This window comes from Eublepharis macularius, chromosome 5 (genome assembly GCF_028583425.1).
Source record: "Eublepharis macularius isolate TG4126 chromosome 5, MPM_Emac_v1.0, whole genome shotgun sequence".
NCBI lineage: Eukaryota > Metazoa > Chordata > Lepidosauria > Squamata > Eublepharidae > Eublepharis > Eublepharis macularius.
The window spans coordinates 12,212,462-12,225,608 of record NC_072794.1 but is presented as its reverse complement, the minus strand read 5'-3'; positions in this window follow the sequence as shown (position 1 = coordinate 12,225,608).

The following is a 13,147-nucleotide window of genomic DNA, read 5'->3' as shown; positions in this document are numbered from 1 at the left end:
CTACCATACCATCAACTGTCTCCCAAACGTCAGCAGAGACAACATCCCATCTGCCGAAATCTTCTCCCTTCCTCCCAGAGACCACAATGACAACAGCTACAGGCACAGCAACTTCTAATCCTCTCTCGTTGTCTGCAATGGGAACTTCTCCTGTTACGCCACCATCCACTATCTCCGAACAGATAGCAGAGACAACATCACATATATCTAAATCTTCTACCTTCCTACCAGAGGCCACATTGACAACAGCTACAGGTACAGCAGCTTCCAGTCCTCCTTTGGTGTCTACAATAGCCAAGTCTCCTGCTACCATACCATCAACTGTCTCCCAAAAGTCAGCAGAGACAACATCACATCTGCCGAAATCTTCTCCCTTCCTCCCAGAGACCACAATGACAACAGCTACAGGCCGAGCAACTTCTAATCCTCCCTCGTTGTCTGCAAAGGAAACATTTCCTGCTACACTAACATCCACTATCTCTGAAAAGATAGCAGAGACAACATCACGTCTGCCCAAATCTTCTACGTCCCTTTCCGAGGCCACATTGACAACAGCTACAGGTACAGCAGCTTCCAGTCCTTCTTCGGTGTCTACAAGGGCTACGTCTCCTACTACCATACCATCAACTGTCTCCCAAACGGCAGCAGAGACAACCTCACATCTGCCCAAATCTTCTCGCTTCCTCCCAGAGACCACAATGACAACAGCTACAGGCACAGCAACTTCTAATCCTCTCTCGTTGTCTGCAATGGGAACTTCTCCTGTTACGCCACCATCCACTATCTCCGAACAGATAGCAGAGACAACATCACATATATCTAAATCTTCTACCTTCCTACCAGACGCCACATTGACAACAGCTACAGGTATAGCAGCTTCCAGTCCTCCTTCGGTGTCTACAATGTCTACGTCTCCTGCTACCATACCATCAACTGTCTCCCAAACGTCAGCAGAGACAACATCACATCTGCAGAAATCTTCTCCCTTCCTCCCAGAGACCACAACGACAACAGCTACAGGCACAGCAACTTCTAATCCTCTCTCGTTGTCTGCAATGGGAATTTCTCCTGTTACGCCACCATCCACTATCTCCGAACAGATAGCAGAGACAACATCACATATATCTAAATCTTATACCTTCCTACCAGATGCCACATTGACAACAGCTACAGGTACAGCAACTTCTAATCCTCTCTCGTTGTCTGCAATGGGAACTTCTCCTGTTACACCACCATCCACTATCTCCGAACAGATAGCAGAGACAACATCACATATATCTAAATCTTTTACCTTCCTACCAGAGGCCACATTGACAACAGCTACAGGTACAGCAGCTTCCAGTCCTCCTTCGGTGTCTACAATGGCTACGTCTCCTGCTACCATACCATCAACTGTCTCCCAAACGTCAGCAGAGACAACATCACATCTGCCCAAATCTTCTCCCTTCCTCCCAGAGACCACAGTGACAACAGCTACAGGCCCAGCAACATCTAATCCTCCCTCGTTGTCTGCAAAGGAAACTTCTCCTGCTACACTAACATACACTATCTCTGAAAAGATAGCAGAGACAACATCACGTCTGCCCAAATCTTCTACGTCCCTTTACGAGGCCACATTGACAACAGCTACAGGTACAGCAGCTTCCAGTCCTTCTTCGGTGTCTACAAGGGCTACGTCTCCTACTACCATACCATCAACTGTCTCCCAAACGTCAGCAGAGACAACATCACATCTGCCGAAATCTTCTCCCTTCCTCCCAGAGACCACAATGACAACAGCTACAGGCACAGCAACTTCTAATCCTCTCTCGTTGTCTGCAATGGGAACTTCTCCTGTTACGCCACCATCCACTATCTCCGAACAGATAGCAGAGACAACATCACATATATCTAAATCTTCTACCTTCCTACCAGAGGCCACATTGACAACAGCTACAGGCACAGCAACTTCTAATCCTCTCTCGTTGTCTGCAGTGGGAACTTCTCCTGTTACACCACCATCCACTATCTCCGAACAGATAGCAGAGACAACATCACATATATCTAAATCTTCTACCTTCCTACCAGAGGCCACATTGACAACAGCTACAGGTAAAGCAGCTTCCAGTCCTCCTTCGGTGTCTACAATGGCTACGTCTCCTGCTACCATACCATCAACAGTCTCCCAAACATCAGCAGAGAAAACATCACATCTGCAGAAATCTTCTCCCTTCCTCCCAGAGACCACAATGACAACAGCTACAGGCACAGCAACTTCTAATCCTCCCTCGTTGTCTGCAATGGGAACTTCTCCTGTTACGCCACCATCCACTATCTCCAAACAGATAGCAGAGACAACATCACATATATCTAAATCTTCTACCTTCCTACCAGAGGCCACATTGACAACAGCTACAGGCACAGCAACTTCTAATCCTCTCTCGTTGTCTGCAGTGGGAACTTCTCCTGTTACGCCACCATCCACTATCCTCAAACAGATAGCAGAGACAACATCACATATATCTAAATCTTCTACCTTCCTACCAGAGGTCACATTGACAACAGCTACAGGCACAGCAACTTCTAATCCTCTCTCGTTGTCTGCAATGGGAACTTCTCCGGTTACACCACCATCCACTATCTCCGAACAGATAGCAGAGACAACATCACATATATCTAAATCTTCTACCTTCCTACCAGAGGCCACATTGACAACAGCTACAGGTAAAGCAGCTTCCAGTCCTCCTTCGGTGTCTATAATGGCTACGTCTCCTGCTACCATACCATCAACAGTCTCCCAAACGTCAGCAGAGACAACATCACATCTGCAGAAATCTTCTCCCTTCCTCCCAGAGACCACAATGACAACAGCTACAGGCACAGCAACTTCTAATCCTCCCTCGTTGTCTGCAATGGGAACTTCTCCTGTTACGCCACCATCCACTATCTCCGAACAGATAGCAGAGACAACATCACATATATCTAAATCTTATACCTTCCTACCAGAGGCCACATTGACAACAGCTACAGGTACAGCAACTTCTAATCCTCTCTCGTTGTCTGCAATGGGAACTTCTCCTGTTACACCACCATCCACTATCTCCGAACAGATAGCAGAGACAACATCACATATATCTAAATCTTCTACCTTCCTACCAGAGGCCACATTGACAACAGCTACAGGTACAGCAGCTTCCAGTCCTCCTTCGGTGTCTACAATGCCTACGTCTCCAGCTACCATACCATCAACTGTCTCCCAAACGTCAGCAGAGACAACATCACATCTGCCCAAATCTTCTCCCTTCCTCCCAGAGACCACAGTGACAACAGCTACAGGCCCAGCAACATCTAATCCTCCCTCGTTGTCTGCAAAGGAAACTTTTCCTGCTACACTAACATACACTATATCTGAAAAGATAGCAGAGACAACATCACGTCTGCCCAAATCTTCTACGTCCCTTTCCGAGGCCACATTGACAACAGCTACAGGTACAGCAGCTTCCAGTCCTTCTTCGGTGTCTACAAGGGCTACGTCTCCTACTACCATACCATCAACTGTCTCCCAAACGTCAGCAGAGACAACCTCACATCTGCCCAAATCTTCTCGCTTCCTCCCAGAGACCACAATGACAACAGCTACAGGCACAGCAACTTCTAATCCTCTCTCGTTGTCTGCAATGGGAACTTCTCCTGTTACGCCACCATCCACTATCTCCGAACAGATAGCAGAGACAACATCACATATATCTAAATCTTCTACCTTCCTACCAGAGGCCACATTGACAACAGCTACAGGTATAGCAGCTTCCAGTCCTCCTTCGGTGTCTACAATGTCTACGTCTCCTGCTACCATACCATCAACAGTCTCCCAAACGTCAGCAGAGACAACATCACATCTGCAGAAAACTTCTCCCTTCCTCCCAGAGACCACAATGACAACAGCTACAGGCACAGCAACTTCTAATCCTCCCTCGTTGTCTGCAATGGGAACTTCTCCTGTTACGCCACCATCCACTATCTCCGAACAGATAGCAGAGACAACATCACATATATCTAAATCTTATACCTTCCTACCAGAGGCCACATTGACAACAGCTACAGGTATAGCAACTTCTAATCCTCTCTCGTTGTCTGCAATGGGAACTTCTCCTGTTACACCACCATCCACTATCTCCGAACAGATAGCAGAGACAACATCACATATATCTAAATCTTCTACCTTCCTACCAGAGGCCACATTGACAACAGCTACAGGTACAGCAGCTTCCAGTCCTCCTTCGGTGTCTACAATGGCTACGTCTCCTGCTACCATACCATCAACTGTCTCCCAAACGTCAGCAGAGACAACATCACATCTGCCCAAATCTTCTCCCTTCCTCCCAGTGACCACAGTGACAACAGCTACAGGCCCAGCAACATCTAATCCTCCCTCGTTGTCTGCAAAGGAAACTTTTCCTGCTACACTAACATACACTATATCTGAAAAGATAGCAGAGACAACATCACGTCTGCCCAAATCTTCTACGTCCCTTTCCGAGGCCACATTGACAACAGCTACAGGTACAGCAGCTTCCAGTCCTTCTTCGGTGTCTACAAGGGCTACGTCTCCTACTACCATACCATCAACTGTCTCCCAAACGTCAGCAGAGACAACCTCACATCTGCCCAAATCTTCTCGCTTCCTCCCAGAGACCACAATGACAACAGCTACAGGCACAGCAACTTCTAATCCTCTCTCGTTGTCTGCAATGGGAACTTCTCCTGTTACGCCACCATCCAATATCTCCGAACAGATAGCAGAGACAACATCACATATATCTAAATCTTCTACCTTCCTACCAGAGGCCACATTGACAACAGCTACAGGTATAGCAGCTTCCAGTCCTCCTTCGGTGTCTACAATGTCTACGTCTCCTGCTACCATACCATCAACTGTCTCCCAAACGTCAGCAGAGACAACATCACATCTGCAGAAATCTTCTCCCTTCCTCCCAGAGACCACAACGACAACAGCTACAGGCACAGCAACTTCTAATCCTCTCTTGTTGTCTGCAATGGGAACTTCTCCTGTTACGCCACCATGCACTATCTCCGAACAGATAGCAGAGACAACATCACATATATCTAAATCTTCTACCTTCCTACCAGAGGCCACATTGACAACAGCTACAGGCACAGCAACTTCTAATCCTCTCTCGTTGTCTGCAGTGGGAACTTCTCCTGTTACACCACCATCCACTATCTCCGAACAGATAGCAGAGACAACATCACATATATCTAAATCTTCTACCTTCCTACCAGAGGCCACATTGACAACAGCTACAGGTACACCAGCTTCCAGTCCTCCTTCGGTGTCTACAATGGCTACGTCTCCTGCTACCATACCATCAACAGTCTCCCAAACGTCAGCAGAGACAACATCACATCTGCAGAAATCTTCTCCCTTCCTCCCAGAGACCACAATGACAACAGGTACAGGCACAGCAACTTCTAATCCTCTCTCGTTGTCTGCAATGGGAACTACTCCTGTTACGCCACCATCCACTATCTCCGAACAGATAGCAGAGACAACATCACATGTATCTAAATCTTCTACCTTCCTACCAGAGGCCACATTGACAACAGCTACAGGCACAGCAACTTCTAATCCTCTCTCGTTGTCTGCAGTGGGAACTTCTCCTGTTACGCCACCATCCACTATCTCCAAACAGATAGCAGAGACAACATCACATATATCTAAATCTTCTACCTTCCTACCAGAGGTCACATTGACAACAGCTACAGGCACAGCAACTTCTAATCCTCTCTCGTTGTCTGCAATGGGAACTTCTCCGGTTACACCACCATCCACTATCTCCGAACAGATAGCAGAGACAACATCACATATATCTAAATCTTCTACCTTCCTACCAGAGGCCACATTGACAACAGCTACAGGTAAAGCAGCTTCCAGTCCTCCTTCGGTGTCTACAATGGCTACGTCTCCTGCTACCATACCATCAACAGTCTCCCAAACGTCAGCAGAGAAAACATCACATCTGCAGAAATCTTCTCCCTTCCTCCCAGAGACCACAATGACAACAGCTACAGGCACAGCAACTTCTAATCCTCCCTCGTTGTCTGCAATGGGAACTTCTCCTGTTACGCCACCATCGACTATCTCCAAACAGATAGCAGAGACAACATCACATATATCTAAATCTTCTACCTTCCTACCAGAGGCCACATTGACAACAGCTACAGGTAAAGCAGCTTCCAGTCCTCCTTCGGTGTCTATAATGGCTACGTCTCCTGCTACCATACCATCAACAGTCTCCCAAACGTCAGCAGAGACAACATCACATCTGCAGAAATCTTCTCCCTTCCTCCCAGAGACCACAATGACAACAGCTACAGGCACAGCAACTTCTAATCCTCTCTCGTTGTCTGCAATGGGAATTTCTCCTGTTACGCCACCATCCACTATCTCCGAACAGATAGCAGAGACAACATCACATATATCTAAATCTTATACCTTCCTTCCAGAGGCCACATTGACAACAGCTACAGGTACAGCAGCTTCTAGTCCTCCTTCGGTGTCTACAATGGCTACGTCTCCTGCTACCATACCATCAACTGTCTTCCAAACGTCAGCAGAGACAACATCACATCTGCCCAAATCTTCTCCCTTCCTCCCAGAGACCACAGTGACAACAGCTACAGGCCCAGCAACATCTAATCCTCCCTCGTTGTCTGCAAAGGAAACTTTTCCTGCTACACTAACATACACTATCTCTGAAAAGATAGCAGAGACAACATCACGTCTGCCCAAATCTTCTACGTCCCTTTCCGAGGCCACATTGACAACAGCTACAGGTACAGCAGCTTCCAGTCCTTCTTCGGTGTCTACAAGGGCTACTTCTCCTACTACCATACCATCAACTGTCTCCCAAACGTCAGCAGAGACAACATCACATCTGCCGAAATCTTCTCCCTTCCTCCCAGAGACCACAATGACAACAGCTACAGGCACAGCAACTTCTAATCCTCTCTCGTTGTCTGCAATGGGAAGTTCTCCTGTTACGCCACCATCCACTATCTCCGAACAGATAGCAGAGACAACATCACATATATCTAAATCTTCTACCTTCCTACCAGAGGCCACATTGACAACAGCTACAGGCACAGCAACTTCTAATCCTCTCTCGTTGTCTGCAGTGGGAACTTCTCCTGTTACACCACCATCCACTATCTCCGAACAGATAGCAGAGACAACATCACATATATCTAAATCTTCTACCTTCCTACCAGAGGCCACATTGACAACAGCTACAGGTATAGCAGCTTCCAGTCCTCCTTCGGTGTCTACAATGGCTACGTCTCCTGCTACCATACCATCAACAGTCTCCCAAACGTCAGCAGAGACAACATCACATCTGCAGAAATCTTCTCCCTTCCTCCCGGAGACCACAATGACAACAGGTACAGGCACAGCAACTTCTAATCCTCTCTCGTTGTCTGCAATGGGAACTACTCCTGTTACGCCACCATCCACTATCTCCGAACAGATAGCAGAGACAACATCACATGTATCTAAATCTTCTACCTTCCTACCAGAGGCCACATTGACAACAGCTACAGGCACAGCAACTTCTAATCCTCTCTCGTTGTCTGCAATGGGAACTTCTCCGGTTACACCACCATCCACTATATCCGAACAGATAGCAGAGACAACATCACATATATCTAAATCTTCTACCTTCCTACCAGAGGCCACATTGACAACAGCTACAGGTATAGCAGCTTCCAGTCCTCCTTCGGTGTCTACAATGGCTACGTCTCCTGCTACCATACCATCAACTGTCTCCCAAACGTCAGCAGAGAAAACATCACATCTGCAGAAATCTTCTCCCTTCCTCCCAGAGACCACAATGACAACAGCTACAGGCACAGCAACTTCTAATCCTCCCTCGTTGTCTGCAGTGGGAACTTCTCCTGTTACGCCACCATCCACTATCTCCAAACAGATAGCACAGACAACATCACATATATCTAAATCTTCTACCTTCCTACCAGAGGCCACATTGACAACAGCTACAGGCACAGCAACTTCTAATCCTCTCTCGTTGTCTGCAGTGGGAACTTCTCCTGTTACGCCACCATCCACTATCTCCAAACAGATAGCAGAGACAACATCACATATATCTAAATCTTCTACCTTCCTACCAGAGGTCACATTGACAACAGCTACAGGCACAGCAACTTCTAATCCTCTCTCGTTGTCTGCAGTGGGAACTTCTCCGGTTACACCACCATCCACTATCTCCGAACAGATAGCAGAGACAACATCACATATATCTAAATCTTCTACCTTCCTACCAGAGGCCACATTGACAACAGCTTCAGGTAAAGCAGCTTCCAGTCCTCCTTCGGTGTCTACAATGGCTACGTCTCCTGCAACCATACCATCAACAGTCTCCCAAACGTCAGCAGAGAAAACATCACATCTGCAGAAATCTTCTCCCTTCCTCCCAGAGACCACAATGACAACAGCTACAGGCACAGCAACTTCTAATCCTCCCTCGTTGTCTGCAATGGGAACTTCTCCTGTTACGCCACCATCCACTATCTCCAAACAGATAGCAGAGACAACATCACATATATCTAAATCTTCTACCTTCCTACCAGAGGCCACATTGACAACAGCTACAGGCACAGCAACTTCTAATCCTCTCTCGTTGTCTGCAGTGGAAACTTCTCCTTTTACGCCACCATCCACTATCTCCAAACAGATAGCAGAGACAACATCACATATATCTAAATCTTCTACCTTCCTACCAGAGGTCACATTGACAACAGCTATAGGCACAGCAACTTCTAATCCTCTCTCGTTGTCTGCAATGGGAACTTCTCCGGTTACACCACCATCCACTATCTCCGAACAGATAGCAGAGACAACATCACATATATCTAAATCTTCTACCTTCCTACCAGAGGCCACATTGACAACAGCTACAGGTAAAGCAGCTTCCAGTCCTCCTTCGGTGTCTATAATGGCTACGTCTCCTGCTACCATACCATCAACAGTCTCCCAAACGTCAGCAGAGACAACATCACATCTGCAGAAATCTTCTCCCTTCCTCCCAGAGACCACAATGACAACAGCTACAGGCACAGCAACTTCTAATCCTCCCTCGTTGTCTGCAATGGGAACTTCTCCTGTTACGCCACCATCCACTATCTCCAAACAGATAGCAGAGACAACATCACATATATCTAAATCTTCTACCTTCCTACCAGAGGCCACATTGACAACAGCTACAGGCACAGCAACTTCTAATCCTCTCTCGTTGTCTGCAGTGGGAACTTCTCCTGTTACGCCACCATCCACTATCTCCAAACAGATAGCAGAGACAACATCACATATATCTAAATCTTCTACCTTCCTACCAGAGGTCACATTGACAACAGCTATAGGCACAGCAACTTCTAATCGTCCCTCGTTGTCTGCAATGGGAACTTCTGTTACACCACCATCCACTATCTCCGAACAGATAGCAGAGACAACATCACATATATCTAAATCTTCTACCTTCCTACCAGAGGCCACATTGACAACAGCTACAGGTACAGCATCTTCCAGTCCTCCTTCGGTGTCTACAATGGCCAAGTCTCCTGCTACCATACCATCAACTGTCTCCCAAACGTCAGCAGAGACAACATCACATCTGCCGAAATCTTCTCCCTTCCTCCCAGAGACCACAATGACAAAAGCTACAAGCACAGCAACTTCTAATCCTCTCTCGTTGTCTGCAATGGGAACTTCTCCTGTTACACCACCATCCACTATCTACGAACAGATAGCAGAGACAACATCGCATATATCTAAATCTTCTACCTTCCTACCAGAGGCCACATTGACAACAGCTACAGGTACAGCAGCTTCCAGTCCTCCTTCGGTGTCTACAATGGCCAAGTCTCCTGCTACCATACCATCAACTGTCTCCCAAACGTCAGCAGAGACAACATCACATCTGCCGAAATCTTCTCCCTTTCTCCCAGAGACCACAATGACAACAGCTACAGGCCCAGCAACTTCTAATCCTCCCTCATTGTCTGCAAAGGAAACTTTTCCTGCTACACTAACATCCAATATCTCTGAAAAGATAGCAGAGACAACATCACATGTCTCCAAATCTTCTACCTCCCTGCCAGAGGCCACAGTGACAACAGCTTCAGGTACAGCGGCTTCCATTCCTCCTTCGGTGTCGACAATGGCTATGTCTCCTGCTACAATACCATCAACTATCTCCCATAAGTCAGGAGAGACAACATCACATGTTTCCACATCTTCTTCCACCCTCCCAGAGACTACAATGACAACAGCTGCAGGCACAGCAAGTTCTCATCCTCTCTCGTTGTCTGCAATGGGAACTTCTCCTGTTACACCACCATCCACTATCTCCGAACAGATAGCAGAGAGAACATCACATATATCTAAATCTTCTACCTTCCTACCAGAGGCCACATTGACAACAGCTACAGCTACAGCAGCTTCCAGTCCTCCTTCGGTGTCTACAATGTCTACGTCTCCTGCTGCCATACGATCAACTGTCTCCCAAACGTCAGCAGAGACAACATCACATCTGCCCAAATCTTCTCCCTTCCTCCCAGAGACCACAATGACAACAGCTACAAGCACAGCAACTTCTAATCTTCTCTCGTTGTCTGCAATGGGAACTTCTCCTGTTACACCACCATCCACTATCTCCGAACAGATAACAGAGACAACATCACATATATCTGTATCTTCTACCTTCCTACCAGAGGCCACATTGACAACAGCTACAGGCCCAGCAACATCTAATCCTCTCTTGTTGTCTGCAAACGAAACTTTTCCTGCTACATTAACCTTCACTATCTCTGAAAAGATAGCAGAGACAACAACACGTCTGCCCAAATCTTCTACGTCCCTTTCCGAGGCCACATTGACAACAGCTACAGGTACAGCAGCTTCCAGTCCTCCTTCGGTGTCTCCAATGGCTACGTCTCCTGCTACAATACCATCAACTATCTCCCAAAAGTCAGCAGAGACAACATCACATGTGCCAAAATCCTCTCCCTCCCTCCCAGAGACCACAATGACAACAGCTACAGGCACAGCAACTTCTAATCCTCCCTCGTTGTCTGCAATGGGAACTTCTGTTACACCACCATCCACTATCTCCGAACAGATAGCAGAGACAACATCACATATATCTAAATCTTCTACCTTCCTACCAGAGGCCACATTGACAACAGCTACAGGCCCAGCAACATCTAATCCTCTCTTGTTGTCTGCAAAGGAAACTTTTCCTGCTACATTAACCTCCACTATCTCTGAAAAGATAGCAGAGACAACAACACGTCTGCCCAAATCTTCTACGTCCCTTTCCGAGGCCACATCGACAACAGCTACAGGTACAGCAGCTTCCAGTCCTCCTTCGGTGTCTCCAATGGCTACGTCTCCTGCTACAATACCATCAACTATCTCCCAAAAGTCAGCAGAGACAACATCACATGTGCCAAAATCCTCTCCCTCCCTCCCAGAGACCACAATGACAACAGCTACAGGCACAGCAACTTCTAATCCTCCCTCGTTGTCTGCAATGGGAACTTCTGTTACACCACCATCCACTATCTCCGAACAGATAGCAGAGACAACATCACATATATCTAAATCTTCTACCTTCCTACCAGAGGCCACATTGACAACAGCTACAGGTTCAGCGGCTTCCAGTCCTCCTTCGGTGTCTACAATGGCTATGTCTCCTGCTGCCATACCATCAACTGTCTCCCAAACGTCAGCAGAGACAACATCACATCTGCAGAAATCTTCTCCCTTCCTCCCAGAGACCACAATGACAACAGATACAGGCACAGCAACTTCTAATCCTCTCTCGTTGTCTGCAATTGGAATTTCTCCTGTTACGCCACCATCCACTATCTCCGAACAGATAGCAGAGACAACATCACATATATCTAAATCTTCTACCTTCCTACCAGAGGCCACATTGACAACAGCTACAGGTATAGCAGCTTCCAGTCCTCCTTCGGTGTCTACAATGGCTACGTCTCCTGCTACCATACCATCAACAGTCTCCCAAAAGTCAGCAGAGACAACATCACATGTGCCAAAATCCTCTCCCTCCCTCCCAGAGACCACAATGACAACAGCTACAGGCACAGCAACTTCTAATCCTCTCTCGTTGTCTGCAATGGGAACTTCTCCTGTTACACCACCATCCACTATCTCCGAACAGATAGCAGAGACAACATCACATATATCTAAATCTTCTACCTTCCTACCAGAGGCCACATTGACAACAGCTACAGGTAAAGCAGCTTCCAGTCCTCCTTCGGTGTCTACAATGGCTACGTCTCCTGCTACCATACCATCAACAGTCTCCCAAACGTCAGCAGAGACAACATCAGATCTGCAGAAATCTTCTCCCTTCCTCCCAGAGACCACAATGACAACAGCTACAGGCACAGCAACTTCTAATCCTCTCTCGTTGTCTGCAATGGGAATTTCTCCTGTTACGCCACCATCCACTATCTCCGAACAGATAGCAGAGACAACATCACATATATCTAAATCTTCTACCTTCCTACCAGAGGCCACATTGACAACAGCTACAGGTACAGCAGCTTCCAGTCCTCCTTCGGTGTCTACAATGGCTACGTCTCCTACTACCATACCATCAACTGTCTCCCAAACGTCAGCAGAGACAACATCACATCTGCCGAAATCTTCTCCCTTCCTCCCAGAGACCACAATGACAACAGCTACAGGCACAGCAACTTCTAATCCTCTCTCGTTGTCTGCAATGGGAACTCCTCCTGTTACGCCACCGTCCACTATCTCCGAACAGATAGCAGAGACAACATCACATATATCTAAATCTTCTACCTTCCTACCAGAGGCCACATTGACAACAGCTACAGGTACAGCAGCTTCCAGTCCTCCTTCGGTGTCTACAATGGCTACGTCTCCTGCTACCATACCATCAACTGTCTCCCAAACGTCAGCAGAGACAACATCACATCTTCCGAAATCTTCTCCCTTCCTCACGGAGACCACAATGACAACAGCTACAGGCCCAGCAACATCTAATCCTCTCTTGTTGTCTGCAAAGGAAACTTTTCC